The sequence below is a fragment of the Podarcis raffonei genome, chromosome 11 (genome assembly GCF_027172205.1).
Source record: "Podarcis raffonei isolate rPodRaf1 chromosome 11, rPodRaf1.pri, whole genome shotgun sequence".
NCBI lineage: Eukaryota > Metazoa > Chordata > Lepidosauria > Squamata > Lacertidae > Podarcis > Podarcis raffonei.
Genome location: NC_070612.1, coordinates 16,035,669 through 16,061,763, shown reverse-complemented (window position 1 = coordinate 16,061,763; position 26,095 = coordinate 16,035,669). Strand labels below are relative to the sequence as shown.

Genomic DNA, 26,095 nt, shown 5'->3' with positions numbered 1-26,095 from the left:
CTCCAGAACTGGGACTTCCAGCTTTTGGGGATGACGACACACACCTGCAGTCCCCTTTGCACACGTCTCCTCTTGCTCTAGTGGAGTGTTGAGTGTTAAGGAAATAAGCATGAGGTATCGGAAAGCAGGAAGCTCTGAATCATAAATTCTTCATTCAGATAGAACTGGCTAATGCAGTTACAGGTCCGTGGAATTCAATCACTCGCTACTTATGCTGTGGAGAAAGAGACAATAAAACTGATTTATATTGATGCCAAAGCATGCAGGTATTTAGAGGGCGAGATCTTCAGAATCAACGAGGGTTTTTTCTAATGCAAAATGCAGCCTGTGTGTTAAATAAAGATGTCTAGAAAACTGGATCCTGCTGCTGTTTTAAACTGGCATCGTTCTCTGCACAATGCCTAAGAGGCATGGCTGTGGGCAGCTCAGACATTTGTAGTGAGTGGTGCCGCAAAAAAGAAACTGCTAGCACATTTGCTAAGCAGGGTCCGGTATGGTTTCAAATTGGATGGGGGACTGTGCATTGAGATTCCTGCATTTCAGGGGGTTGGACTAGATGACCCTCTGACCCCTTCCAATTCTGGGATTCTATTATTCATGTCCCATTCTCCCCCTGGTGTGGATAGCCACTATTTGCTCACAAAGCAGACCAGGACAACGATGGTTGAGAATTGGAAGGGATACTAAGGGTCATCTAGTTCACCCCCCCTGCAATGCAGAAATCTCAGCCAAAGCATCCATGACAGATGGCCAGGCAACCTCTGCTTAAAAACCTCCAAGGGAGTTCACAACCTCCTGAGGCAGTCCGTTCCACTGTTGAACACCTCTTACTTTCAAACAGTTCGTCCTGATGTTTAGTTGGAATCACCCTCCTTGTAACTTGAATCCATCAGTTCAGGCCCTAGCCACTACCAGGCAAAAACAAGCTTGCTCCATCTTTCCTGTGACAGCCCTTTAGATATTTCAGGATGGCTATATTATTTCTTCTCAGTCTCCTCTTATCAAGGCTAAACATACCCAGCTCCCTCAACCGTTCCTCATAAGGCTTGGTTTCCAGACCCTTGATCATCTTGGTTGCCCTCCTCTGCACACGTTCCAGCTTGCCAACAGCCCAGAACTGGACACAGTATTCCAGAGAGTCTGTGGCATAGCTGTCAACTTTTCCCTTTTTTAAGGGGAAATTCCCTTATTCCGAATAGGATTCCTCACAAGAAAAGGGAAAAGTTGACAGGTATGGTCTGTGGCCCTCTGGACTCCAACCCTCATTATCCCCAGCCACTATGGCCAAGGGTTAAGAATGATGGGAACTGTAGTCCTGCAACATCCTGAAGAACATGGGTTTCTCCATCCCTGCCTTGGGAGGCCCAGTCTAGCTTGCTTAACTGACAGCATACAGGGCACCTTGCTCTGTTGACCCAAGCCTGACTGGCTAGTTGATAACTCAGGATTTGATGGCGCACCATGCAAGGTGCTTCATTTAATGAAGAAAACTGTGTATACAAACTCTTGGTGAACTTTTTACCTCTTTGCCCTTTTTGTGCAGTAGATCCTTATACAGTGGTACCTCGGGTTAAGTACTTAATTCATTCCAGAATTCCGTACTTAACCTGAAACTGTTCTTAACCTGAAGCACCACTTTAGTTAATGGGGCCTCCTAGTGCTGCCGCGCCGCCGGAACACAATTTCTGTTCTCATCCTGAAGTAAAGTTCTTAACCTGAAGCACTATTTCTGCGTTAGCGGAGTCAGTAACCTGAAGCGTATGTAACCCGAGGTACCACTGTACTGCATTATAAGGGTTTTCAAAGCTCCCATCACTTTTGAAAGCGGTTTGCCATGTGGAATTATGATCAGCAGAGGCTGCTATTCAAGAAAGTCAAATCCAAAGCAGCCTCGGATGTGTAGAACCAGCTGTGTGGGTTTTTTGTGGGTTTTTTTTTTCATGCTGGCTCCCTATAGCAAATTAAATTTCATTTTTAAAAGCCTACCATATTTAGTGGCTCTAGATAAGGAGAGACATAGAAATAAAAGTAGGTTTGCAAATTATCTACTCACTGGAGTAGCTGGGAATGTATTTTTCCACAGTGCTAAGAAGTTCCCCTTTGGCCCTGATCTGTGTCTCATTTTATGCTTCTTGCGCATACATTGTGAAATGAACCCCCTTGCACATTTGTTGCTCCAGCCAATGTACATATCACATTTGGCTTCAAGATACTGTACTTTATGTCTGCTGTCATTTCAGGCTTCAAAGCCAAGTGATGCTGGAGCCGCCAGTTTTCTGTTTTGAAAGAGAGGCTTCCAAACAAAAGATGCTCACGATATTTATAAAACTTCTGCCCACGCCGGTTTATTCTGCAGAGCCCAAGTGGCTGAGAAGCCCAGAGCTTAAAGTCTCTGCCGCACTTTCTTCTCATGAAAAAATAAGCACGGCGACAAAGGAAAATGTATTAGCGTGGATGAAATGTTATCCTATTTGGTTATATTTTTAATATTTTGTTTAAGCATCTATTCTGGAGTGTCGTTCTGCGCAAGTTTCAAAGAGGCCCTTTTGTAAAGCTGTGGAACTAAGAATGAAAAAGGGTCTGGACAGCAAGATAAACGAACACAATGAGAAGGCTTTGGGCTGGAATATGTGCAACAGCAGCACCACGTGAAAACTTTTATGGGTGAATTGGCTCAGTTGTAACCCAACACAGAGAACTTCTCATCAAATTTCGGGGGTCCCCTGGCCACCTCAAATATTTTATTGGGGGGGGTCAAAGGGACCTTGGCCCCTAGGAGTTGACTCCTATGTATGAATAAATCCACAGTGCTTCCTGTCATGTGGAGAAGGTATTTGGCCATTTCACCTGCAGCAAAATCAGAAAAGCAATGACTGGTCAGCGCTATCATCTGGTAGTGCCTAACACACTGAGTCCATGAAAATAAACCCCAACTGTGTATCTTTTTGATTACTTTAGCAGAATTACGTGAGCCTGGCCTACAGCCTTGGACCCAAGAACCTAGTTTTGTGTCACTGCCTGTACTGCCTGTGAAAAAGCAAAAGGGCAGGTTCCCGTTGAAGACGGCAGTGAAGTTGGAAAGGCTGAAGAAAGGTCTTCGGGGGGTGGGGGTGGGAGTTAATGGAGACGCCATCTGTGCTCGCAACATTAAATTCGACGTCTGAAAGAATGCCCAGACTCCTGACTGGAGAAAGTGATCAAGGGAAAATCCGGGAAGAAAATCCTCATCTATGATTTAAGCCTGGATTCTTGAAACATTAATAAGTGGCAGGCTTATGGCACGTTTTGGACATGTGCTTGCTGGTGCATGAAAATGCAGTGGAAATTGCCTGGATGAGATAGAAAAGCAATCGGCTTCATATAGCTCTACGTCTAAAAAAGGTAAAAGCTAAAGGACCGCTGGACAGTTAAGTCCAGTCAAAGGCGACTATGGGGTTGTGGTGCTCATCTCGCTTTCAGGCCGAGGGAGCCAGCGTTTGTCCACAGACAGCTTTCTGGGTCATGTGGCCAGCAGGACTAAGCCACTTCTGACTCAACGGAACACCGTGGTGGAAACCAGAGCGCACGGAAACACCGCTTACCTTCCTGCCACAGCAGTATCTACTTATCTACTTGCACTGGTGTGCTTTTGAACTGCTAGGTTGGCAGGAGCTGGGACCGAGCAACAGGAGCTCACCCCGTCATGGGGATTCGTACCGCCGACCTTCTGATCAGCAAGCCCAAGAGGCTCAGTGGTTTTGACCACGGCACCACCTGCGTCCCTACATGTATAGCTATATGAAGTAGGTTGCTTTTCTATCCCATCTGTCCTCCCAACATTGACATTGCTGCAGCTCACCTGGGTAGGTCAGCTAGGGTGGGCCAAGGTGGCAGCAAGGTTGATGGAACTAATTTGGTTCTCTTGCCAGTGTGACTGCTGCACAGCCCTGATTCTGCCCCTGCCCTGCCCAATCCAGGTGGCTGTAGCGATGTTGATGTTGGGGAGGACGTGCTCTCTCTCACTACACTGGCCACTACTGATCTGTAGGGCACACCTATGTTTATAGGGAGGGTATCCCTGGAGGGACATGGGTGGCGCTGTGGGTTAAACCACAGAGCCTAGGACTTGCCGATCAGAAGGTCGGCGGTTCAAATCCCCGCAACGGGGTGATCTCCGATTGCTTGGTCCCAGCTCCTGCCAACCTAGCAGTTCGGAAGCACGTCAAAGTGCAAGTAGATAAATAGGTACCGCTCCGGCGGGAAGGTAAACGGCGTTTCCGTGCGCTGCTCTGGTTCTCCAGAAGCGGCTTAGTCATGCTGGCCACATGACCCGGAAGCTGTACGCTGGCTCCTTCGGCCAGTAAAGCGAGATGAGCGCCGCAACCCCAGAGTCGGCCACGACTGGACCTAACGGCCCGGGGTCCCTTTACCTTTACCTATCCCTGCAGCACCCCTGATGTGACTTACCTGTGACTAGTGATGGGGAAATTTCCCTCTGCTTGAATTCAGAAATGAGTGGCTTTATATTCAAAGATGAAGGAGACCCATTTGCAACTGCTTTGTGCACGTTCAGTTACTAAGAAGCTGGAGACATCAAGGTACCGTCATCAGAACAACACAGAAATGCTAGACGTGCCAGGTACATGGCACTTTGCATTTGTAATGTAAGCAGAACATTTTCTCACATATCGTTTTACCACCAATGACCAGAAGCCTACTTGGGATACTATTAGGGAAAGTAAGCTCATGTGCTTGCTGTGCTTGCCAGATTTGCTCAAATTAAAGCAAATTTTTTAGTGTTTTGAAATCTAAGGCAGAGAATAGTATGTTTGTGTGCTCTGAGGACGTTCATAAATTGCTGCTTTTATTTTTGTGAAGAGAAAGGAAACACAACCTTTTGATAACACTGTCCCCTCTGGTTATACGTGCTTCTTGTGTTACTCTGAACATTAAACAGAACCAGAGTTAAAAATAGTTTTTGTGCTGAAATCTCTCAGGATTATACATGTCCTTAGGTTATTTTCTGTAACGATAACCTTTGTACCAGACAAGGGAAGAAAACATTCAACGTACCTCCTTTGGCCGAACAGAACAGTTGCACAAATAATATCGGGGACAAATTGAGCGTTGAAGAAACACTTTCTTCACTTTGGAAGCAAATGAGTATTTTATGTAGCACAAAAGAAGAAGAAAGCAGGAGCTGCTTATTTTGAGGTAATGTTTATTGGGGTTGTGTGTGTAAACCTGTTTGGCTGAGTAATGGTTGGTGTCCATTCTATATGGCTTGGATTCCATCCCATATGGTGTCTGTTCCACTTTATATAACATGGGAGACAGAACCATAGAATTGTGGAGTTGGAAGGGACTCTGAGGGCCCTCTAGTCCAACCCCCTGCAATGCAGGAAACATGGCCAGCATGGCCAATGGTTAGGGGTGATGGCGGAGATGTAGCCCAACAACATCTGGAAATCAACAGTTTCTCCATCCCTGGGCTGAAGGTTCCCTAATGCGTGTGCACATCTTCTGGATTCAAAATGTGCCTTTCATGGTCGGACACTAACAAATGCACCGCAGGCATATACATGCTGATACATTGTGTGGGAATCAGCCCTCAATATTAACACAGGGCAATTACGTATAAACAGAAGTCTGAGTTTTACTGAGTTGTTTTCAAGTGATGCAAACATCTGTGCAGAGAAACTTCAGATGTGGCCATTTAATGACTCCCGTTTACCGCCTCTGAATGAAAATGTCACGAGAATTCCATTACTGATCATGCCAAGGATCCAAGTAGACTGGCGGTTTTTTTCTCCTATGGTCAGCGAGAGGCCCCTGGAATCTCATCAGGAGACATTGAATAGCCATCCCCTGTTGCTTGTCTCCAACACCTGGTATTCAGAGGGGCGCTGTCCCCGTTAGCTAGTAAACTAATAATTCCTCCACAAATTTGTCCTTTAAAAAAGAGTCATTTAAATAGCGGCCATCACCACTTCTAAGGGTAATGAATCCCCTTAGATAATAAATAAGGACTTTCTTTTTCTGTACATCTGCACTGACTATAAATAAGTTTCATTGGGTGACCCTGAAGTCTTCTCTTAGAATGCTCAGTGCCCTACCCAAAGCAGGCCTGTACCATATATGTTCATCCATGTTATTTATAATACGTGGCCATTTTGTTTTTATTTAAAGGGTTTATAACCCACTTATAAAAGGACCTTTGGGAGTCATCCAGCCCAGTGCCCTGCTCACGGCCGGATCTACATTGCAGGGAGCAGCTACATCACCATTCCTGACCAATGGTTGTCCAGACTCTACTTAAATATCTCCAGCAATGGAGAGTCCACTGTCTCCTGAGGCAGGATGTACCACTGTCAGAAAGCTCTTGCCATTAGGAGCTTTTGCTGAAATCTGTTTCCCAGTAGTCTCTGCCTATTGCCTCTATTCCTGCCCTCTGGGCCAACAGAGAGCAAGTTTGGTCCATCTTCTGCATGAGGGCCTTTCAGATATTTGAAGACAGCTATCATGCCTCACCTTAATTTTCTTTTCCCAGGCTGAACAGTTCCTCACAGGACTTAGGCCACTTCCTCACCTTGCATTTAAAGCTCTTTTAAACCTTTCAACATTCATGGAGAAACCTGGGAACTGTAGTTTGTGAAGGGTGTTGAGAGTTGTTAGGAAACCACTATTCCCTTCTCAGAGCTACCGTTCTCAGAATGGGAACCATGGAAATAGACCAGCTGAGTACATGAACTTTATTCCCAACACATTTCAAATAGAACTTCTCCTCAAGTTATACAAGTTATATACAAACTTTGTAAATAAGCATGTTGGGAATCAAGTCAACTTGGGTCTTCTTGGACACTTGTTACATTTGTCTGGTCCCTCTTTTTCTGTGCTGAGCAATGTGTTCATTCGTGTCCGTTTCCTGGGTACCATTCGAAACTCTGTTTGATTCTTCCGGTAATATTTTTTCACAGTAGATGTCTGAACTGTCTGAGTTTATGATACTTGACAGACGCAGCAGATTAGCATAGCCAGGAGTGGGAAGGCGGAATGTTTTTATGAAGCTGCAAGAAAAGTCTTTTACCAGAGTGACCTTTCGTGCTCTAACATCTCTTTCTTCCCCATCCTGCTACAACCCATTTTGTTCAGTGTAAAAACAACCACACACACACTCCCTGATCCATCCTTCTCTTCTTCAGCTCCTCTAGCATCACTGCCAGAAGCCCAGGTGGGCAAGTTCAAAGGAACAGCACAAAACAATCCACGCAGATGCCAGTGGGATGGAGGTTTTATCAAGAGTTTTACCATACAGTCTTATCATATGCTTTCTCAGAAGCCTCACCAAATTCAGTGACACTTATTCCCAATTACTCCCTAGGATTGCAAGTTTAAGTCATCTTACAGGCTCCCATGTGCTGTGCCTGAACAATCCTGAGCTGTAAAACTGATGGGGTTCTTTATTTATTTAGATGGTTTAAATACCACCCTTCCCACAGGCCACAGGGGGTGGTTTACAAATAAAAACATGTAAATAAGAATACGTAAAATCCATTAAGAGATACAGTCCGTTGTAAACTCACAGTAATAGATCACTGAATGACAATAACAGTAGCAGCAGCTGGGTCTCTTCTCCTCCAAATGCCCTCTGAAAATTATTCATCTTGGCCTGGAGCTACAGAGATGAGGCCAGGCGGACCTCAGCAGGGAGAGATTTCCACATGCAAGGAGCCACCACTAAAAAAGCCCTTTCCCAAGCCTGCACATCATGTGCCTCAGCCCGCTTAGGACCACTGCAGATAAAAACCCCAACTCTAAAGCCCAACTTCCTAAATCAAATAGGCGCAAAGTAGATTTGAACCGGCTTTATGCAGAGTCTGATAGTTAGCTTAGCATGTCTCTGAATACCAGTTACCAGGGGTCACAGGTGAGTCGGGTGCTGTCACGCTTTTGGGCTTCCTACAGGCATCTTTTTGGCCACTGTGAGCGCAGGATGATGGACTAGATGTGCCGTTGGCCTGATCCAGCTAAAAGGCTCTCCTTAATGTCCTTATGCCAGTCAGTGTAACACCAGGGTTTCCCAAACTTGGGTTGGGGCTTCATCTGGTTTTGGACTACAATTCCCATCATCCCTGACTACTGGTCCTGCTAGCTGGGCGTGATGGGAGTTGTAGTCCAACAGCAGCTGGAGACTGAAATTTGGGAAACCCTGCTGGTAGATAATACTGATTTAGATGGATTCATAGTATAGGATATCTGCATGAATTCTGGTATTATAGCTACAGCAGCTGCTGACTTCTCTGTGTGATTTCAGGCAGGGGTCTTTTCCAGCCCTGGTGCTTGAGATTGCTTTTAAGGTGAGATCCCTCTGATTGAACCAGGACCTGTAGTTGCAAGATGGAGCTGTTGTTCCTTCCCATCGGAGCACATGGGTCACATACTCTTGTGTAGTGAGGTCCAGATAAACGGAAGTGTTACTGTGTGTCTGTTTCTCTTTAGCCTTTTATTGGCATTAGATCTTTCAAAGAATGCACACACAACAATGCATTATTTATGTTGCACTGTGGGAATGTTTTGTACATCACGTCCCCCCCCTCCTCCATCCCCTCCATGACACATTCCAGTTCTGAAGCTTATTTATATTTTCCTTGAATTAACGTTTTCTGTTTCGTATGGCTATCAAGGGACTGCTCTAAATGGGAAATAAAATGCGGCGCTCTGTCAGGCCTGATGCAAGCGAGCAGGTTTCTTGTGCTCCATTTCTATGTTTAAATAATGATGGGCTGAGAGCATACCATATCTCCATGTGTCAAGAGAGTTGCCTGATCAGCTGGAAAGCCGATATGAATCCTACCCCCATTAATTCTCCTGAAAATTGTTTGCTACAAATCTGGATATCGAAAATTTGAAATTTAACACCAATCTTTTCAATCCCATGATATTTGAAGTCTGTGCTGGTTATCACATAGTAATTAATTAGTTATATTTGGCAGCATTTAATGGCTGACACACAATACAATTTGGTATCTGATAGCTAGCAAGCTATGATATTTTTAGTAATTTTAAACTATCGCTGGAATTCTTGATGCATCTGATAACACTGGTCAACAACAAATTTGTTGTCTGCGTTTTTTCAGTTGATTTAGGACGAATCTGATGCACTGAATCCAAAAATCACATTGGTTTTGCTCAATCAGGTCAAGTTTTTGAGCTATGGCCACATGTCTTTTTTAACGTTTTTGTTCACATGTACGCTTGTGTGGAGCATTTTAGAAGAAGTTGGTGGGGGTAAAATGCCATGTCGAATAATTGTTTTGATTGGAAATGTTTATTTTAATGACAAGAAGTATTCAGGTCCGATAGTTCTGGGTGATCATGTCGAAAAGGGATCAGTTTGAAGTCATAAAACCTCAAAATCTTCCATAAATTGGTGCGGCTGGGATCAACAGAAAGAACCGGAGCAGCCTCAAGTATCCTGATCTTCAATAAGCATGTCGTCCTGTAGCTCATTGTGATGAAATTCCAGTGCCTATCTTCGGAGAACTTCCTGACATTAGTGACGAAGATGCCTCCAGTGTTGAAGGACATGAAGAAGAAGAAGTGGTTCTTGAAGATGATGCTCCACATCCATTTTCCCAAAAGGAGTTGAATGATCTAGTTTGCGACCTCAGCTTGTCAAAGGACTCTGCCGAACTGTTGGCATCCAGATTGAAGGAAAAAAACCTCCTCCCTGACAGTGCTCGCATCAGCTTCTTCCGCAACAGGCATCAAGAGTACCTCCGTTTTTTCTCGGAAGAGAAGGACTTGGTGTACTGTGCAGATATTGCACAGCTTCTGCTCAAGCTTGGAGTGCCACAGTACGAACCCAAAGATTGGAGACTGTTCATTGACAGCAGCAAGCGATCACTGAAATGTGTTCTGCTACACAACGGCAACCAGTTTGCCTCTATACCCCTGGCTCACTCGAGTACACTGAAGGAGAACTATGAAGCGGTGAAGTATGTGCTGGAGGAAATTGGTTATGATCAGCATAAGTGGTTTATTCGTGTTGACCTGAAGATGGTGAACTTTTTGTTGGGACAACAGTCTGGCTTCACCAAGTACTCATGTTTTCTGTGCATGTGGGATAGTAGGGACTGTGCTCAGCATTACACGAAGAAGGACTGGCCTGTGCGGGAGGAATTGGTGCCTTGCAAAGAAAGGAACGTCATCAACGACCCTCTGGGGGACAGAGACAGAATACTCTTCCCACCGCTGCATAATAAAGCTCGGCTTAATCAAGCAGTTCACCAAGGCTCTGGACAAGGATGGTGACTGCTTCACTTACTTGTGCCAGGCTTTTCCAGGATTGACCATGGAGAAGTTGAAAGCTGGCATCTTTGACGTTCCTCAGATCCATCAGCTCATCAGAGATCCAGAGTTCAGAAACTCAATGAACGAAGTGGAACTGGAAGTGTGGAAGGCATTTGTTCTGGCAGTGAAGAACTTTCTTGGCAACAATAAGGCCAGAAACTACGCAGAACTTGTCAACAACATGCTGACTGCTTTCAGAAACTTGGGCTGCAACATGAGCGTCAAGATGCACTACCTATTTTCACATATGGACCGGTTTCCTGAGAACCTGGGTTCAATGAGTGACGAGCAGGGGGGGAGATTCCATCAGGACATGAAAGAGATGGAGACCAGGTATCAGGGTCGCTGGGACGCAGTCATGATGGCTGACTACTGTTGGACTCTGAAGAGAGACCTCCCTGCCGCTGAGCATTCCAGGAGTTCCAAGAAACGGAAGTTTAAGCCCTGAAGTTTGAAAAATGGTGAAGCAACATGCAATTTACTTGTACTTACCTTTATCAATGCCCACCATTCAGTTTACAGTAAACCTGACCTGATGGAGAGAAACAGATGCCATTTCCTGATTCAGCAGTGCAAAAATACCCTAAATCAGTTGTAGAAATCTAGACAACATTCAAAAAGTAAAAAATTGTTGCCCAGTGTAATTGACAGCTTCACCCAGGGGTATCCAATATGGCAGCCTCTAGATGTTGTTGGAGTACAATTCCCATCATCCATGACCATTGCCCATGTTGGTTGGGGTTCATGGGAATTGTATTCCAACATCATCTAGAAGGCACTACGTTGACTCCTCTTGGCTTAGGCTTCCCCAACCTGTTGCCTTCCGAATGTTTTGAACCAGGACTCTAATCATCTCTAACCATTGGCCATGCTGCTTGGGAGTTATAGGTGCAAGACATGTGGTGCACACCAGTTTGGGGGAGGCTGCTATTGCATGCACACACCAGAATGATAAAAGAGACTGTTGGTAAGGTTAAAGTCGTCAAATTTGAAATCAGGAGTTTCAAATTTGAAATCCTGTCAAATTTCAAAATATTTTGTTTCGGTTCAAATTATCTCAGTAATCAAAACCATGTGGAAACAGTGGTTATGGAAAATGGGCTTCATGTACTAGGATAAACATTGCAAAATGTTGCAGTGAATGGGTCCCTAGTTTATCTTATGTGGCAGGAAATAGAAAGGGGTGGCCTTAACAGATTTGGAACAAGGGGACCACCCAACTGTCTCAAGAATGGCTCTGCCCTGTGGTTTGTGGTAGCCAATACGTAGCCAACCCGTGGATTGTGCTCATGCGACGTGAAAGTTCTAGGTCACTCATGACATCCAGACAGTGACATTCAGCATCTAAAGCTCATATCATATTGGTGCAAAATTCAAATATTGGCCTGTTTTGCTATATAGTTGCACACACACTTGACTGATTCCATCAGGTAGGCAGAGGGCCTTCTTGGTAGTGGCGCCCGCCCTGTGGAATGCCCTCCCACCAGATGTCAAAGAAAGAAACAACTATCTGACTTTTAGAAGATATCTGAAGGCAGCTCTGTTTAGGGAATTTTTTTAATGTCTGATGTTTTATTGTGTTTTTAATATCCTGTTGGAGTCCACCCAGAGTGGCAGAGGAGGCCTGGCCAGATGGGCGGGGTATAAATAAATAAATAAATAAATAAATAAATAAATAATAGGATTCATAAACACAGAGTAAGTGGAGGGACCAGCAACCCTGGTAATATTGGGGGGGGGCATCACTAGTAAATAAAGTAATTTTTTTTGTGCGGCGATTGATTGCATTACCATATTTATGTGAAGCCCAAGTGTGCCACCACAGTAGTTGCTTGAAGCTGGCAGCCAGAGAGACGATGGTCTTTATTACGGACACAGTCTTCCCACCCATGGCTGCAAGCAAGGGTTTGGAGGTGGGTGGGACTGGAATCTCTGGCATTTGAAGAATGAATGGTGGGGTGCTGGGATCACCCTGGGCTTGTGCATACATGCTCGTTAGTCTCTAATGGTTTTCAAAATGCTGCGCCGCACCTTTATTATCTCCTCTAGCTGCGCTGATTGAATAGATACAGTACCTGTTTTCTCGCTATATGTAGCAGTTGCTGGTGTGTACTCTGTAAAGGAGCATATCTACCAAAATATGTCTCTTTGGCTGCTGGAGCACCAGCTGTTCTGCTCAGATACAAACTCAGTCAACCTGGCTACCGTACACTGAGTTTTGAATGATGGACCGTGGTTAATGGTAGATTGGCACAACGCTGAGCATTTGTGGTATTTAACTGTAAAAGCAAGCAGGGTGCAAGCGGTCGGGAGAAGTTTGATTTGAAGAAGGATTCTCCAGCTGCATCAGGGCTCCCTGGGAAACACCTTTCTGAGGCCACTTACTCATTTCCACGCTATGAAGAGCTGCTGTTTCGCGTCGTGTTGTAAAATAAGTGCCTCTGCTTTCATTGGAAGGTTGTTGGATGGTTTGTCTTCCCAGATTTAGCAGACAGGCAGTCAAGTTGTGTATCCATAGCTGTGGCCAGAAGAAAAATGGCCACCGGGAGGAGCACAGAGAGAAGATACACTGCAGCAGCACAACCAGATGCCTTCATCTGCCCCAGCTGCAACAAAGCATGTCTCTCCTGTATCAGTCTCTGCAGCCACAGCAGTTGCTGCAACCTTCCAACAGTTTGATTTCACCCCCAAATGCACACGCTTCCATTGTCTCCTGGGACAGATGGATGCTGGCACCTGACATAATGGCAGAAGGGGAAAACTCTTTCTCTATGAAGGGGTTTTAAGTATCATGGAACATAGGCTGATACACTTGGGAAAACCATTGGTTCACTGACAGAATCATCAGATCCTATTGTGCATAATTTTAAGGCGGACTTGAGTTGGCGGCTGGGGAGTGGGACATCAACAAGGGAGTAGGATAGCTACCACAGCGTCAAGCCAAGCAGGGCTGAACAGGAATGTGGCTGGGGGAGGAAGTGGGGCTGTTCCTTTGTCAGGGATGTTGTGAGCCCCTCCCTTGAATTTTCAGGTAACTTAAAAAATGAGCATGCCAGATATTTGAGGGAGGCTTGCCAAATAGCAAAGGGTGGGGAGAGAGGGCTAATGCTTGCATTCTTTGTTTAATAATGGAATTGGTATTAAGAAATTTATATCCCACCCTTTGCCAAAAGGACAGAGCATGCTTTACACCATAAACCACAGTAAGAACCTTAAAACACAGAAAAATTATTGGCAGATTGGGGCAAGTTGACTTTAACAAAACAGCATGCCAGGAACACCTGTGATAAGAATTGCCGGGGGCGGGCGGTCTTGAACGACCACAAGAGGTCAGAAACATGACTTTGTGTCCCAGTACTCAACAGCCACCCACCTGCGGAATTCATGTTCACCTAGAGAAAACGTGAGAGCTTTAATGCAGAAATTCTTTACAGTTGCTGGTGGTTTTAGACAAGCGTTCTTTGGCTGCAGTCCTCAAACCACTTCCTTTGGGGGTCATCCTTCTGTGAAAGCCAGTGGGGCTACTTTTGAGCAAATGGTGTGATGGTTTGCAGCCTTCGTTTGCTCTTCATGTAAGAGTGGGGAAACCTTTTTTTTCCTCTCCTGTCCGAGTTTATCCATCGCAAACTTTTGATGTTCAGGTTGTTTGGCCCCCAGTGACCAGATGGCTGTCCCTCAAAAAAATGCAGGATAATTTCCCTCTCCCTGTTTGATAGCACCACCACCGACTGCCCTTTTTTTGGGGTGGGCAACTTAGTGTTCCCATTAATTCAAGACAGGAAGCCCTCTGGAGAAGTGATATAAACAGCTTAGCTGCCTGGGTCATGCTTCCTAATCGCTTTGCAGCTGGACGCTTGAACGTGCGGGGAAAGGGGGCTGCGCTTTTCCCCGGGGAAGGACCTCGCTGATTGAAGTTAGCCTGAGCGGAGGGGGAGGAACCCTGTGCGAAAGAAGGTGGAAAGGAAATGCTTGAGCTGTAGAGTCAGATCAGACTCTCTGAGCCAGCGGGGTTGAGGGAGGGAAGTATTTTACTACAATTGAATTCCAGGGTCTCTCTCAACCCGTTTCCTGACTTCTCGCCCCGTAGGTTAATTCCTAGACTCTCCATGGCAGGGGGAAGGGAGCAGAGAGTTGACCATGCCTGAAATAAACCGGTTAGTGGCAGGGTAAGATTGGATTTTGTTTTTATCTTTGCAGCGGAGAAGATCTGGGCTTTGCCGTGCAGCTGAAACCCCTTCTCTCTTTCTGTTTCACTTTGGATGCTGTCATCCCCGTTCGTCCCACCAACTGGCAACCTGAGAAAATAATGTTAGATTCACCTGCCTGGCTAACCTGAAGGCACTCGTTGTTTGGCTGCCCCTTGTGTTTCTGTGGGTTTTGAGTTTTGTTGGGGTTTTCTGTGCATATTTTTTGGGGAGGTCCGATTTGGGCAGCTTTGACAGCTGAGCACATTGCTACTGACAGAGCAGCATCAGGAATGCACGGAAGACTATTCGTGCTCCTGTAGCCAGAGGCAGCGAAGAGGAGGGCAGTAAGCTCTCCCAGCCTTCTGGAAACTCATGTAACGGAACTGAAGGGTTTGCTGCTGCTGCTTTCTGTTTTTTTAGGGTAAACAAGCCCTGTCTTTTTTTTGGAGGGGGAGTGCTTCTTGGGCAGAGGCGGACACAGCAGTAGCAGCCGCAGCAGCAGCTGGATCGCCCTCCCTCCTCGGGTGTTCAAGTGGCCTCTCGTCTTGGGTGCCAGCAAGCGATTAAACTAATTAACAGACTCATGGGATTGCTAAACCGCCCGCTCGTGGATTAACCCAGAGAGAGAGACGCCAGCTGCTCCTTACAGGAATTCCACGGAAGACGAGGCTATCACGGAAGAGGAGGAGGAGGAGGAGGAAAACCCATGAAGGGGATTTAGAAGGAAAAGAGGTATGTGTAGCATACCGTAAGAATTGCAAATAAACAGGCGTGTGTTTGGGTCCGCTCCAGGAAAGGTCTTGGTTGAATGTATCCAGAGGCTGAAAAGTTATGTAGCAAAAATGCTAGTTCAAACGCCAGCTGTGCTTTCCTCGGTTTTCTTTTTAAAGGCGCTGATGAAACATAATTTTTGCTTTATGGCTTGAAGTATATCTTGTGAAAGCTCCCATTTGCAGCTGGTTATTTTTAAATCGGGCTCTTCAGAAGGTTGCTCGGGTTAACTTTCCTTGTCACATAATGCCGCAGGTATACTTACCTGCTGCTTCTGCTTATCCTTTGCGGTTTTTCCTCCTGTTGCGACTTCTGTTTGCAATCAGAATTAATCTGTCTTGATTAAATCTGGAAGGTATATTAGAACTCCGACTGCATTCAGCAGCCGCAAGGTGAAAAGTCAGCAGAGACAGTGCAACAAGCCGATAACAGCCCCGGCTTAACAGCGTATGGGTGGGGGAGAGCGTGGGGAGGAAACCCAGCTAATCTAGGACTAACACCAATTTATCGGTGCTTTGATTTCCAGTGTGGTTTTGCTTTTGGAGCTTTCAGCTCCAGTGCAAAACTGGACGGGGTTCTGGGCAAAACATTGTTTACGATTTCGCCTGAGATTACGTTCTGGCCCGAGGCAAACAGGGTTCTGTCCAAAACCACTAAACACTTCATCGGGAGGAAAATGTTTCAGAATCGAAATCAGCAAAATGTTAAGGCATCCTATGTGCCAGCATGAAAAGTTTTTTTTAAAAAAATAATCTAGTCCCAAAATAATTCTCTATAGCAAGGAGAACTAGGAAAGTTTTTTTTATATAGAAAAAGGATACATTGTGCTGAATTGTAAGCAGATTGCTATAATCAAATATGTATTGCAAGTTGCACTCTGTGTGTGAGATGTCATATGTACACAAACACACACACATAATAGATGGGGTAAAAGTTCTTGCAGGGAGGTCTTTTTTAACCAGACTTTTGATTTGTGTGGAGTTTGCAGGTTATACATTTTAAGGGATCACCTTGTATTTACAGATAATAGGTGCGGTTAAAATAAACTCTTTTTAATGCACATGCAAAATATCTGCTGAGTACTGCACTTTGGCAGGGTCTTGGGACTGTGAGAGGGGGCGGGTGGGCGGGAAAGATTGCAAATGATACTAATAACTAAAATATGGCTTTGAAATAAAAGGCAGCTGGGACTGTTAAATATTAGATTGCTCAACCGCGTCTTTCCCATGGCAGCAGCTTTTGGCAAATGACTTTCCACACTCAGAGCCTTTATTTTTGGAATGGTCTTGGCAAAGACAAATGCCCAAATTATATCGGTGTGCGTGCCGTTCTTGTGAATGAATGAATAAGTAAACACATTGCAAGAAGACCAATTAGCATCTATCTCTGTTGTGCACCGGTCAATAGTATCTCATCAAATATGTATTAATAAAGGATTCCCTTTTTGAAAGGACATTAAAAAACAGAGAATGATGGCCTTAGACCTAGTAGGTGGTATTATTCTACTCTCTCTGTTGGCACTTTCTATCCAATCCCCTGCCCCATTCCTCTTGATCTCTCAAGTGCACACCCTTGTTGCACATGGCAGAACTCCATCTTTTGACTCCCTGCTCAGCAAAGAGCAGATCTACATGTCTTTTGGGGTCTTTAGGGTCTCCTCGCAAAATTCACATGAATACTTAAAGTGCCTTAAAGGTAAAGGGACCCCTGACCATTAGTCGTGGACGACTCTGGGGTTGCAGCGCTCATCTTGCTTTATTGGCCGAGCGAGCCGGCGTACAGCTTCCGGGTCATGTGGCCAGCATGACTAAGCCGCTTCTGGCGAACCAGAGCAGCGCACGGAAATGCCGTTTACCTTCCCGCCGGAGCGGTACCTATTTATCTACTTGCACTTTGACGTGCTTTCGAACTGCTAGGTTGGCAGGAGCAGGGACCAAGCAACGGGAGCTCACCCCGTCACGGGGATTCAAACCACCGACCTTCTGATCGGTAAGCCCTAGGCTCTCTGATTTAACCCACGGCACCACCCACCTAACGCAGAGTTAAATAACTTCCCCATTTATTCCCAGTAATATTTTATTGTTTATTTCCCACCTTCCTTCCACCATGGAACTCAAGGTAGCAGACATTGGGTTCCCCAGGTGATTTCGCCCAGATTTCCTGCTTGGCTTCGGCCGGGTGGCTTGAATTGCATTCCTTTAGCAGCTCTCCAAGTTGTGGCCAGCAGAGGTCTACCTGAGATGGCAAGGACTGAGCCTGGGACCTTGTGCATGAGAAACATGAGCTAGGCCCCTTCTTGTGTGCTTAATTAATGCCATCCATGTGTGGGGTTGCCGACCCATATTCATCAGCATTCAGTTGCATTTGTAACATGTCTTCTTGGTTGAATATGATGTGGGGCAGGAATGGGGAACCCGTGTCCCACCAGATGTTGTTAGGGCTGCGACTCCCATCAGCCTGGGATGATGGGAGCTGAAGTCCAGCAACATATGGAGAGTCATGTATTCCTCACCCACAATGTAGGGAATTGTAGAAGTGTTCTTAGCCTTTTGTCAAAGAGCAAGGTGGCAGTAAATCACACCATTCAAAGTTGGAGTTAACTCTTGATTAGCAAAAACAAGCAATAAATCTCAACATCATAGCTTGAAATAAGACTTAGTTGTGTGTCCCTCTCTCTCTGTGTGTGTTTTTCTTAAAGTGCTGAGGTCTGGTATATTGAGCAGGTGCTGTGAGCCAGGGAATAATTTTCAGTAATCCTGTTTCTGCCATGGGCTCCCTGTATGGCTTTAATTGTGGTTTCAATTAGTTTTGAAATGCTCCATTATGCCCAGCAAGACAAACTGTGTTAAAATGCCACTGTGCTTTCCCACAGATTGGCTGTGTGCTTGCCATCTTATTTTGCAGGTTCAAAATATAAATTTGCCAAGTTTTTGCACCTTGTGAATGTGCAGAACAAAAACTGCAAGATAACTTTTAACATTTCTTGATCTGGTCTGATTTCCAGGATTGGTTCACATGCAGCAGAGAAGAGAGCCTCTTGCTCTTGGGGGTGGGGCAAATCTCAGCAGTGGAGAATCTGCTTTGCGTGAAGAAGGTTGCAGGTTCAATCGCTGGCATTTCTAGGTAGGGCTGGATGAGACCCCTGCCTGATACTCTGAAGAGCCTCTGCCAGTCAGTGAAGAGACAGTTTTGTGCTAGAAGGACTTGGCATAAGTCATCTTTTGCTTCTATGCCAGCATTGAACACTGCTTTCCCCGCTGAGCTATAGCCTTACCCATTCATGAATGTACACCAGTTCATTTCATTGGTTACGGAACACTTAGATTACAGGCAGCTGACTTCAAGCGTTGTTTTACAAGTTCTCTGCATGGTGTGTTTGATCTGTGATATCTCACTCTCACATGCAGACATTGTGATAGATCAGTATATTGTGATGGTTAGCTGGTGACATACCATGAAGCTGAAAACCAGATATCGCCCATCCCTACTGTTCGCCTCTACATAGTTCCATCCTTATTTTACACATTACAATATATTGGTATACAACAATGTTTAGCTGGTGACATATTGCCGTTTTGGAAACCAGATATCACCCAGCCCTAGTTGCAAGTCATATTCCAGTCTGGCAGAAGCACTCAAGGAAGGGTGCAAAGCAAAGTTGGTGACAGGTGTGGACTGGGAGGGTGTGTGGCTGGGGAGAGTCTCAAACCCAGACAGAGTGGCCTAGAGGGCCATAATTGAGCACACTAAGATTCTCCATTCCTGGCCTAAAGGATTTGGATGTCCTAGTATCCTTTGCCGGGAGAGACAACTTCTTAAGACAACCAGGCAGAGGGCCTTCTCGGTAGTGGCACCCACCCTGTGGAATGCTCTCCCATCAGATGTCAAGGACATGAGTAACTATATAACCTTGAGAAGACATCTTAAGGCAGACCTGAACAGAAAAGCTTTTTAAGGTTTAATGCTTTATTATGTTTTTATATATGTATGTTGGAAGCTGCACAGAGTGGCTGGGGCAACCCAGTCAGATGGGCGGGGTCAGGATACAAAACAACAACAACAACAACAACAACAACAATATCTGGAAATAGTAGGTGGGGAAGAAAAAAGTTCCCCATCCCCAAAATAGGCAGTAATGAGCTGGATGGACCAATAGTTTGACTTGGTCTAAGGACACTTCTCATGTTCCCATGACTCAGGCTTGCAGATAGCCACTCGCCTATGGCAAGTAGTGACTTTTAAAGACAAGGTTTAAGGGGAAGCATTTGTAGATTGAAAGTTCTGCTTCTTTCCCTTTTGACTATTGATGTGCCCCAAAATCAGCTCAGTGGACCCCAAGTAGCACAAATTAATGCAACAGAGATCTGATGACAAGAGCTGTTGGTTTTCTGCACCTTTTAACTCCCGTCTCGCAGTGACAAACCGAAGAACGCAGTGCAGGCAGTGAACCCTGCCTTGCGCGTCTGTTGGTAGCAAATTGAGTTAAATTGGCTGGTCCGGGCACATCGTTGCTCTCCTTCCTCCCTTGGAGCTGTGTTGAGCTTGGCAGTAAGTGGAGTGGAAGTTAAGCACTAATCATCCATCTTTAATGATGGGCAATTTGTGCTAGATGAAATTTGTGCTTTGCTTAGGCCTCTGTCTGGCTGATAAGGGAGGGGGGCAAATTAAAGACCCTCTATCACCCAGTGCCAGGGTGACAGTTATTGCGCAGAAATGTGGAAGGAGTGCTGCCTTCTCAGTATATGAACGAAACTGAGAATCTCGGGAATTACTGTCAGGCCAACTCCCAATGAGTTGCTTTCCTTACGCATGCCATGGATCCGGCAGGAGAAAGCCGCACACTCTCCCAAGATCCTTCTGTGCTCTTTTAGACATTCTTCTGTGCTCTTTTAGTACAAATATTTATTTAGAAAGTTACAACTTCCTGGTTTCAGTGCCATCGGCCAGTGACCCTGAGATAAGTGTGATTAAGTGAGCTGAAACGGTTTTCGCCATTGGTTCAGAGGTGGGCTAAATTCCTTTGGAATCTTGCCCTTTAAACTGCGGCATCATCAGAGCTGCTTCAGAGTTCCTTCTGATATGGTCACCAGGAACCAAACATCTCAGAAATGATACCGTGGAAAAGGACACTCAAATTGATAAAAGTCAAATGGATTGTCAGGGCAGGGGGTTGGAGCCCTTTCCCCATCAGGAAAGGGATTTTTAGTTTATAAAAAAGATGTCTGGATAAATAAGACAGAAAGAGTCATTCACTGCCAACTTGATATATCAAGGCTACACAAAAGGAGGTTTGGAGTTCCTAATATTATTTGGTATTATTATATACAGGTGAAACTCAGAAAATTAGAATATCGTGGAAAAGTTCATTTATTTCAGTAATTCAACTTAAAAGGTGAAACTAATATATGAGATAGACTCATGTCATGCAAAGCGAGATATGTCAAGCCTTTATTTGTTATAATTGTGATGATCATGGCGTACAGCTGATGAAAACCCCAAATTAGTTAGAATATTAAATGAAATCAGCAAAACAAGGATTGCAAGTAGGGCAATATTGGACCTCTGAGAAGTCGAAGCATGCATATGCACTCAGCACTTGGTTTGGGCCCCTTTTGCATCAATTACTGCCTCAGTGCGGCGTGGCATGGATGCTATCAGTCTGTGGCACTGCTGAGGTGTTATGGAAGACCAGGATGCTTCAATAGCAGCCTTCAGCTCTTCTGCATTGCTCGGTCTCATGTCTCTCATCTGTCTCTTGGCAATGCCCCATAGATTCTCTATGGGGTTCAGGTCAGGCGAGTTTGCTGGCCAATCAAGCACAGTAATCCCATGGGCATTGAACCAGGTTTTGGTACTTTTGGCAGTGTGGGCAGGTGCCAAAGTCCTGCTGGAAAATGAAGTCAGCATCCCCATAAAGCTTGTCTGTGGAAGGAAGCATGAAGTGCTCCAAAATCTCCTGGTAGACGGCTGCGTTGACCCTGGACTTAATGAAGCACAGTGGACCAACACCAGCTGATGACATGGCTCCCCAAATCAACACAGACTGTGGAAACTTCACACTGGACTTCAAGCATCTGGCATTGTGTGCCTCCCCATTCTTCCTCCAGATTCTGGGTCCTTGGTTTCCAAATGAGATGCAAAAGCTGCTCTCATCAGAAAAGAGATTTGGAGAGCCATGTCATCAGCTGATGTTGGTCCACTGCGCCAGAGTGGTGCATGCTGTAGTTATCTCCTGCTTGGATTACTGCAATGCGCTCTATGTGGGGCTACCTTTGAAGGTGACCCGGAAACTGCAATTAATCCAGAATGCAGCAGCTAGACTGGGGACTGGGAGTGGCCGCCGGGACCACATAACACCGGTCCTGAGAAATCTGCATTGGCTCCCAGTACGTTTCCAAGCACAATTCAAAGTGTTGGTGCTGACCTTTAAAGCCCTAAATGGCCTTGGTCCTGTATACCTGAAGGAGCATCTCCACCCCCATCGTTCAGCCCGGATACTGAGATCCAGCGCCGAGGGCCTTCTGGCGGTTCCCTCATTGCGAGAAGTGATGTTACAGGGAACCAGACAGAGGGCCTTCTCGGTAGTGGCATCCATGCTGTGGAACACCCTCCCATCAGATGTCAAGGAAATAAGCAGCTATCCTATTTTTAAAAGACATCTGAAGGCAGCCCTGTTTAGGAAAGTTTTTAATATTTAATGCTCTATTGTTTTTAACACTTGATTGGGAGCTGCCCAGAGTGGCTGGGGAAATAATAATAATAATAATAATAATAATAATAATAATAATAATAGTAATAATAATAATTTGTAGGAAGTAAATAAATCCTATTTGTGTGGGTCTGTAGTAAGTACTCACAGCCGCATACGAAGATCCTGCTTTTTCAATTGGATGTATTTTGGCTGGGAAACATTCCTGAGCTAACTCCCAGTGGTCTGTAGCCAGCAACTTCAAAGTGCCTTGGAAAATGTCCTATGAAAATCAGTAAAAGGAAAAGGGAGTGGGGGGAATTTGTTAAAGGTAATAAAAAGACCGCCCTGCCTCTTTTTCTCAACTCAATTTCCTACAAATAAGATAGAGAAGTCCCCAAGAGCACCTTAAAACCCAGCCGATTCAATCCTTCAGAATGGTTAGTTATTCCAAAAAGCTGTTGGGGTAGGAAGCTGTGAAACTCTTTACCCTGCTCTGAAGTCAGAAGTGTGGGGCAGCCAATGTGTTATCTCAAGCTATTCTCAGTGGGGTGACTTCAAAAGAAGCCCCCATATGCATTCTTACTGGGTGTTGCGGTTGTTTTCCAGAAGCAGCTGTTAGATGCTCCAAATGTTGCTTCACAGCTGCAAATTCAATTTTCTCTAGTAAGATCATGCAAACTTTAAAGAAGTCCAGATGTTTTTAAAGGACAGCTATGGACTGCAGTTGAGTAAGATCTGGGCAAGGAGAAATTCAGTGGCAATTTTACACTGCCTCCTTCCAGAATAGGTACAGCAGATCACTATTCCTAGATTCCAGCACTTAAGACTTCTGCAGACTCAATGTTCATTGAGCATCTATCCTGATTCACTTGCACAAAGACCAGACTATATCCAGTCTTTATTTTGTGTTTATTCTGAAAAGTTTGTGGGGAGGTTATACAACAATGAGCAGTTGTCCTGATTTGCTTGCTTATTCATCTTCCTGTTTTACCCCATACTTTCCAATGCATTTCCCTGTCACTTTCCTAACTGCAAAAATTCCGTTTATTAATGGATTGTTGCAATAGAACAGAAGAGCAATTTAATCCACTTTAATTGCACCAATCTAATTTCTAGGAATGCCCTGGCTCCCTCCTTAAGGCGGAGGATTATGTGACCAGGTGTATGATCCCCTTTGCCTCTGCTTTTGGAAAAGTAGACATCAAAGGGGCTGGTTTCTGGCTCAGGCTTCTGCATCACCTGCTAGCTTTCTGTCTGTGCAGAGCTTTCTTTTTTGCCATCCCAGCATGCAGTTCTATCTTTCCCAATGCAGGGCAATCTACAACAATTTTATAACGTGCCGTGTGCTTTTTTGCTTATTGAAAAATGATAAACGTTTATAGCAAGAAGTGGTGGCTATGTGTACGCCATACATCTAAAGCCCCTCCACCCCAAAATTCTGGGAAGCGCAGTTTACCCCTCACATCTCAGTTTAAAAGAAAATTAAAAATTGGGAGCAGCAGGGGGCATCAACAGGCTCCTAAAAGGGTGTAATTCATTTAGAACGGCAAGTAATTAGGCAGCATATAAATGCCTTAAATAAAATATATACATTAAATAAAGGGGTTGTTGTGGTGCTCATGTTAGGGAAACAGGAGTAGGCAGTACAGTGGTACCTCGCAAGACGAATGCCTCGCAAGACGAAAAACTCGCAAGACGAAAGGGTTTTTGGTTTTTTGAGTTGCTTCGCAAGACGATTTTCCCTATGGGCTTGCTTCGCAAGACGAAAATGTCTTGCAAGTTTGTTTCCTTTTTCTTAAAACCGTTAATACAGTTGTGACTTGACTTCGAGGAGCAACTCATAGCACGCGGTGTGGTAGCCTTTTTTGAGGTTTTTGAAGACTTTGGTGATTTTTGAAGCTTTTCCAAAACTTTTCCGAAACCGTGCTTCGCAAGACGAAAAAATCGCAAGATGAAAAAACTTGCAGAACGAATTAATTTCGTCTTGCGAGGCACCACTGTACTGAGTTGGGTGGGATGATCTACCTACCCAGCTGAATATGTGTGCGTTATGATGGTTTCATTATGCTACCTTCAACTCCCGTAGAAAACTCTATAGTCTGTCTTGAGCCCTAAGGTAAAGGTAAAGGGACCCCTGACCATTAGGTCCAGTCGTGACCGACTCTGGGGTTGCGGCGCTCATTTCGCTTTATTGGCCGAGGGAGCCGGCGTACAGTTTCCGGGTCATGTGGCCAGCATGACTAAGCCACCTCTGGTGAACCAGAGCAGCACACGGAAACGCCATTTACCTTCCCACCGGAGCGGTACCTATTTATCCACTTGCACTTTGACATGTTTTCGAACTGCTAGGCTGGCAGGAGCAGGGACCGAGCAACGGGAGCTCAACCCGTCGTGGGAATTCGAACTGCCAACCTTCTGATCGGCAAGTCCTAGGCTCTGTGGTTTAACCCACAGCGCCATATTTTAAAGCTTGAGAGAGACCATAGTTTGTACGTGCATCAAAAGAGGTGTGAGAGAGTCACTGTTGCTCCTGATACAGACCCTCGTTTCTTTGATGTCCCATTTTTGCTGTCGGTTAAAGAGGTTTGGCAATGGTTATTTTCTTTTTGGAAGAGTCTTGAGTTTGCGCCATCATGCAGTGAGGATGCTTCTCTTGTGCCTCCGCCGCCGTAACAACTGTCATCTGTCTCCAGCCTAAGTGGCTGTGATAAATGGCTGCTACAGTCACAATATTTGTGAATGGGTGATGGCTGCATTCAGGAATCGCACAAAGAGAGGACTTTTTGTTTTGCTACAGGGAGCGTCTGCCAAATTCCTCGTTTTCAGAGAGATCGACATCTGATGTGCAGAGACTCGGTATTATGTTTGGCTGGAGGAGGTTTTACAGCTCTGTAATGAGATACCGATGTATATAAGAGTAACAGATCTCTGAGAGCAGAAGTGTGCAGCCAAGTCACGTTCTATGGAGATTTTTGTGCAGCGAATAAGTAGAAGCTCGAGGAGCCAAGAGACTAAGGGGCAAGATTCAGCAGGCAAGAGGAAGAAATGGGGCCTTTTGGCTTCGAGTGTGGATGCGCATAGTTTTGATCTGTTGCATGTCTGTGGGTGCATGTGCTCACACAATCGCATGACAAGATTTCCAGGCAAAAAGTTCCATGGGGATTTGCCAGCATACCCTGGTCTGCTGTACGCATTTATTTTCCTTCCATGCAAGCAGTCCCAAGCAGTGACTAGGCACATACAGGGATACAGTGGTACCTTGGTTCTCAAATGGCTTAATTGTCGAACAAATTGGCTCCGAACGCCGCAAACCTGGATGTAAGTGTTTCAGTTTGTGAACGTCCGACGCGGCTTCCACTTGAGTGCAGGAAGCCTTGGTTTTCGAACGTCGAACGGACTCCCAGAACGGATTAAGTTCGAGAACCAAGGTACCACTGTATGGAGTTAACTAAGTGAAAGATTTGTGCAGCTGTGCAATTGCAGGATCTGTACAGGGCAGGGGTGCAAAACCTCTCACCCATGGGCCAAATTGGACCCAGCACAAACCACACCCACCTGCCCCATGCGTGACATCATATGTGACAACAGGTAAGGGACAGGTAGAGATATGGTTTTCTTTGCAAGCTCTGCATGGGTGCTTTCAAATCTTGATCTTCATCTGACACTGTTGTGATGTTGGGTGATTGGCAGCAGGGTAGTTCCGCCCAGCTGTCAAACCTGAACTGCAGGGGGCGAGGGAAATAAGACTCTGACCCTCTGTCGAGATCAGGCTCCCTACCCCGATGCAGATACAGGTATTTGCACATGCTGTGGGTGGTGGAATTGGTAAAATACAACTAGGAGAATGGATGTCTGAAACAATTAGTTCTTTCATCAGATGAGGTAAAGGACCCCTGGGTGGTTAAGTCCAGTCAAAGGCAACTATGCGGTGCGGCGCTCATCTCGCTTTCAGGCCGAGGGAGCTGGTGTTTGTCCACAGACAGCTTTCCGGGTCATGTGGCCAGCATGACTAAACCGCTACTGGCACAACGGGACACCGTGACAGATGCCAGAGCGCACAGAAATGCTGTTTACCTTCCCGCCACAGCGGTACCTATTTATCTACTTGCACTGG

The 26,095-nt window shown here is 45.4% G+C and overlaps 1 protein-coding gene across 5 annotated transcripts in view; it reads left to right on the top strand.

Annotated features, from left to right (window-relative positions):
- PDZD2 (PDZ domain containing 2) overlaps window positions 1–26,095 on the top strand; it is a 169,084-nt gene that overhangs the window by 13,751 nt on the left and 129,238 nt on the right. The window contains exon 1 of one of the 5 annotated variants that reach the window (XM_053407579.1): window positions 14,271–15,251. The exons of the other annotated variants lie outside the window; for them this stretch is intronic. The gene's annotated coding sequence lies outside the window, so the exon portion shown is untranslated. Of the gene's footprint in view, window positions 1–14,270; window positions 15,252–26,095 lie in introns of those variants that run through there. 5 annotated transcript variants of the gene reach the window in all.